This window comes from Anarhichas minor, unplaced genomic scaffold (genome assembly GCF_050575085.1).
Source record: "Anarhichas minor isolate MPS153535 unplaced genomic scaffold, ASM5057508v1 ptg000040l, whole genome shotgun sequence".
Lineage (NCBI taxonomy): Eukaryota > Metazoa > Chordata > Actinopteri > Perciformes > Anarhichadidae > Anarhichas > Anarhichas minor.
In genome coordinates, this window is record NW_027466486.1 from 12,993,903 (window position 1) to 12,999,902 (window position 6,000).

Consider the following 6,000-nt stretch of genomic DNA (forward strand, 5'->3'; position numbering starts at 1 on the left):
GCCGGGGGTTGATGAGGAGTCTGTAGCACACAGTTTGAGGTGTGACAAGGTCCTCTTAAATCTTTCATCTGCCTTCGACTGTGATGTCGAAGGCATCTTGTGTCTCGATCCCTGTGGCAAAGTAGAGGGCTGCCAAGGTCCAAGTAGCAACGCATTTCAAAATGATCCGTCTCTTATTGTAAGTGGGCCAGCGTTGGAGTCTCATAACTCTCACGTAGAGCCTTTAGAAGGTGATGCTGAAGAGGTATGGAACATTGGTTCCCCCATATTTGAGTCGTCCATCTTTCAAGCGACACTCGGTGGAGAGGAAGACACTATAGACACCAGTTATGAGACGACATTACCGCTCCAAGTCAAGGTAAGCTGTTCACCAGGAGACACTGATGATGTGGTCCTGTACACATGCAGTCATGGGAGCTCAGTTGGTACTAATATGTAGTGTGAATACAGCATGTTCACACTTGTGCTTTTTCAAGGTGAAGTCAGTTGTTGTGGTTCCCAGTCAGCTGGCCTCCAGCAGCAAAGCAGCAGCACCTCCTCTGCAGGAGCAGACCACCAAGCCTAACAAGCCGAGCCCAGATGAGAACAGATGCTCCACGAGGTACTGTAGTAGCCTCTGTCACTTCTCTAGGGGGAGCAGCAGGACCATGTAAAACACAATGTGCAAGTTTTCGCTTAATGACTGTCAGGATATCTACATCTATACCTGATAATAGTCTCATATTTTTTACCTATCTGTCTTTCTGTGTCAATATGCCCATACTTGAGCATTGTTTTGTTTCCACTAGACTTGTTAGATTGCTGTCTGAAGCGTGATCATGTCTTGCATGGCTGAATTTGGCCTGTATAGAGATATTGTCTCTTTCAGGCCGGAGGTCTTTGACAGGGAGGGGGACTGGAAACGTGAGGAAGAGCTGTATGTCCACTCGGTGAGAAGACACATGGAGGAGCATCAAGGGTCCATTCAAGGTATACTGACCTATAAAGGAATGTTACACAGCAATGCTTTGATGACACATTAATGTGAATATATATATATATATATAAACGGTATCGATAAAAAGGCCATTTGTGTTTCCTAAAGACGTCATGACTGAGCTGCTGACCTTGATGGACCACGTGGCTGACCAGAGACCAGGCGCTGATGGAAGACAGTGGCAGCATCCCACCGACCTCACACGCAGGTACAAACATTCTCGCTGTGTTTCTTTTGTAGTTCTGAAGACGTGTGGATGTGATAGTAGTCCTGAGGCAGACCTGTTTTAGCCCACGTGAAATATGTGTCTCTGGATCTGTGCTCACTTGTAGGAACTACCAAAGACGGTTTGGAAACGTCATTCCAAGAATGACCCTCGGTGAATGGCAGTCCCAGAGCTGTCCAGAACACGAGCGCTTTGCCAAGGTGCCAACATTTTTCCAAAGGAGTAATTTTTCCTAAATTGGGAGTGGACAATCTCGTTAGCCGATTGCACTTAAAACCTCATAAGAGGTCAACATGCTGGACTCGGTGCGACGCAATCTAATGTTATACCAGGTATCCATGTTTGCACGGTTCTTCTCTCTTAGTTGAATCTGTGCTCTGTGTGTTTTTGTTTTGTCTGTTTCTTTTCTTTCAACTATGCATGTCGCGTATTAGAAAATGAATGCATGTTTTTGATGTTGTGGAAATTATGCTTAGGAATAAGCACTCAAGGGTTTCAAGCATGTTAAATGCCTTGCATTTTTTTACTATATTTGAATCTATGCATGTTTTAATATGTGTTTTTTGTACTACTGTTTGAAATGTTCCACTTCCTTTGTTGTGAGTGCGAATGTTTCCCCCATTCATGTTTACTCTGTGTGTGAATAGAACCGTCCAGGCCTGCACTGACGCGTCTCTCATCTGTTCCTGTTGATTTCTATTGTAACCTCACATCTGTTTGTGATGTACACATTTGGCAGGCCTATTTGGATTACATTATATTAAGTGTTCCTGTTACGTAGTCCATCCTTGTAGAACTTGTCAAGCTGAGTCTAAATGTTGGAGGAGAACCAGTTGGTCTAAAGTAATTTGTTATGTAAATGTATTATGTAATCCTGGGAATGTTACGTCCAGCCCTGCATACAAACCTCTAGAGAGTCATGTAAATGAACATCCCTTCACTTACAACTCAAAGACGAGGAAACTGATACAAATATTGGATTGCGGCTTTTTATGACATGACAGTCAACACAACTTATAATGTGATTTAATGCGTTTTATATGGGGGAAGGCTTCAATTGTTTGATTTGTGCCCCACCCATTGGCACGGTGTTAGCAGGAAGTGATTGTTTATTAAGGTCAGTTCACCCTCATCTTATCAACATTTTGCAACCATACCCTAAATTGTAATGTAAGATATGTGTCCCGACTAATCTGGATAGTCCACAGAGCTCTGGACGCGTAACTACTTTTATTCTACCTTTTGGAATAAGATGTCTGCCTTTTCAAAAGTTAATGTCTGACCACAAACACAATTCCGTTGTGCCTCCTTTTTGTGAGGTCAGCAGAAGTCTCTGCGCTTATTTGAAAACCTGAGCAAGAAGCTAAAACGGGACCACGAGAGGTTACACTGTAAAAATGTTTTTAGTTATTTTTGTGAACTGACCTTTGTGTTATCTGCACTGAAGGTGTCATTGAACCCTGTAACACTTAACAAAAAGCAACGTGTAAGTGCCACAGGCGTTGAGTGTGTCAGACGGCGCTGCTGATGGAAGCGTTCTACTCATAATAAAGCCTGCCGTGTTCAACACTACAGTTGTCATCCCCTCAGTTTTTCTCCGCAGCGCTTTGAGTGCCGTGCACAGGTACGGGCGGACAGACGTGACCCCGGGGAGCCCACATACACGGAACCTATCAGCAAAGGTCCCATCTGTTGAATAATGCAGGCTGTTAAAATACTCCTGTCTGCACAGATAGGCAGAGGTGTGCGGGTCTCGGTAAAGGCCTCGTGACACATGCCGTGTCAGACTGCAGGGCACGTGTGCAGGCCCCCCCCCCCCCCCCCAGCAGTGAAGAAGCCGTTTGTGTTTACCTGACACGCCTCACTGTTCTTCTGCGGCTGTGTTGGGTTTTGTCAAAACAAGAGCGCACCGACGGAAAACAAGACGGAAGTGGTGCACGCTGGCTACAGAATCCCCCCCCCACCGCCTGCTCAGCCAAGCGGTCAAGTCAGCTATTACTCTCGTGTTGATGCATAGATGCACATAATCTAATGTGGGACTTGAGTCCGATCCAAGTGATTTGTTGTGTTTTTGCTATTTAAGTCTCATTGGTTATTCAAAGCCATTCCAAATTCAGCCACGTTTTCTTGCACAAGCTGCTGACTCGACGGTAAATGTAGTTGCTTGGAATCATGTGGTTTGGGTCAATGTTTCAGAGGATTCTCTTTCTCAGGCCAAACAAACTCCATTCCTCTCCAGTAACGGTAGGTCTATGCTTTTCTTGGTGGAGGAAGCTCTGGACAGTTGCAGCCTGAGGTCCACATGTATTATTCAGTCTATGGTTCTGCGGAAGAGAACATATTTCACCACCCTGACTTTTTGGGCAATCTCATGTTTTAGTTTGGAGTGTCACCACTTGACGCAATTGTTAACAATTAAGATCAAACAAACTTTTGTGGAAAATATTAGATATTGTTTTTATTTTATTGAAGCATACACAAGTAAGCATACACCATGTTCTTCCTAATTTGAAGTTGTGTAAACTTGTGCATGATAGTTGAACCATGCTAGCCCTCATTAAGCAATGACTCCTGTAGGCGTCACACAGTGAATATAAACATGGTAGCAGTAATAAAGCAGCTCATTTTTCCAAACCATGCTTCTTTGCTGATCTCATTCCTATATTTCAAGAACCCAAGATGAAACGTGTTTCAGTTTCCAGCCATTGTTGTAGTCTATAGAGGACACAAGACCATTGAGGGCAATCATTTGTTCAGATTCAAGTTCATTAGCCAGCTGATGGAACAGCCATTCAGAAAGTAGACCAGACATCCTTATAGAAATACAAACAGAATTCAAATGATGGGTCCGACAGTCATATTCCTATGGGTACCAGCACATATTGGGGACAAAGGAAATGTAATGTCAGATGAAGCTGCAAAAGAGGCCACAAAAAAACCTGCACTAATGTTGCAGTCAGCTTCAGTAAATCAGAAACAAAAAGTATCATTAAACAGAGGTTGAAGGAAAGGTGGAAGAAGCAATGGGAAGAAGACAGGAAAGGACGATGGTTTTACCGAGTTCAGAGGAAAGTGGGAGAAATGAGATGTGCAGGAAGGAACAGGAGAGAGGAAACGGTAATATCAGGCTTAGATTTGGACACACTGGCCTAAACAGTATGCTTCAAAAAATAGGTAAACAGGAAAATGCGACTATTGTTGGCAAGAGGAAACAATAGAACATGTTATTGTGCAATGTCAGAAATATGAGCAGGAAAGAGGGCAGCTGATTGGAGACCTCGGCAAGATGAAGGTACGGTTGGATATAGTGGATATATTCTGCAAAAGAAGTCAAGAAGTGAGTGTTATCAAGTATTATACCGTGGCTCACTGGGTTAAGAGGGCTGTTTGGTAAACGGTTAACGGTTCGATCCTTGACTGGGACGTGTCACGTGTCGAAGTGTCCCTGAGCAAGACTCTGAACCCCTAACGGCTCCCCGGGCGCCTGTCATTGGCAGCCCACTGCTCCCTATATACAGGGATGGGTCAAATGCAGAGACAGATTTCCCCTTCCGGGATCAATATAGTAAAAAAATATATACAGGTGCTGGTCATATAATTAGAATATCATCAAAAAGTTGATTTATTTCACTAATTCCATTCAAAAAGTGAAACTTGTCTATTATATTCATTCATTACACACAGACTGATATATTTCAAATGTTTATTCCTTTTAATTTTGATGATTATAACTGACAACTAAGGAAAATCCCAAATTCAGTATCTCAGAAAATTAGAATATTACTTAAGACCAATACAAAGAAAGGATTTTTAGAAATCTTGGCCAACTGAAAAGTATGAGGATGTACAGCACTCAATACTTAGTTGGGGCTCCTTTTGCCTGAATTACTGCAGCAATGCGGCGTGGCATGGAGTCGATCAGTCTGTGGCACTGCTCAGGTGTTATGAGAGCCCAGGTTGCTCTGATAGTGGCCTTCAGCTCTTCTGCATTGTTGGGTCTGGCATTTCGCATCATCCTCTTCACAATACCCCATAGATTTTCTATGGGGTTAAGGTCAGGCGAGTTTGCTGGCCAATTAAGAACAGGGATACCATGGTCCTTAAACCGGGTACTGGTTGCTTTGGCACTGTGTGCAGGTGCCAAGTCCTGTTGGAAAATGAAATCTGCATCTCCATAAAGTTGGTCAGCAGCAGGAAGCATGAAGTGCTCTAAAACTTCCTGGTATACGGCTGCGTTGACCTTGGACCTCAGAAAACACAGTGGACCAACACCAGCAGATGACATGGCACCCCAAACCATCACTGACTGTGGAAACTTTACACTGGACCTCAAGCAACGTGGATTGTGTGTCTCTCCTCTCTTCCTCCAGACTCTGGGACCCTGATTTCCAAAGGAAATGCAAAATTTACTTTCATCAGAGAACATAACTTTGGACCACTCAGCAGCAGTCCAGTCCTTTTTGTCTTTAGCCCAGGCGAGACGCTTCTGACGCTGTCTGTTGTTCAAGAGTGGCTTGACACAAGGAATGCCACAGCTGAAACCCATGTCTTGCATACGTCTGTGCGTAGTGGTTCTTGAAGCACTGACTCCAGCTGCAGTCCACTCTTTCTGAATCTCCCCCACATTTTTGAATCGGTTTTGTTTCACAATCCTCTCCAGGGCGCGGTTATCCCTATTGCTTGTACACTTTTTTCTACCACATCTTTTCCTTCCCTTCGCCTCTTTATTAATGTACTTGGACACAGAGCTCTGTGAACAGCCAGCCTCTTTTGCAATGACCTTTTGTGTCTTGCCCTC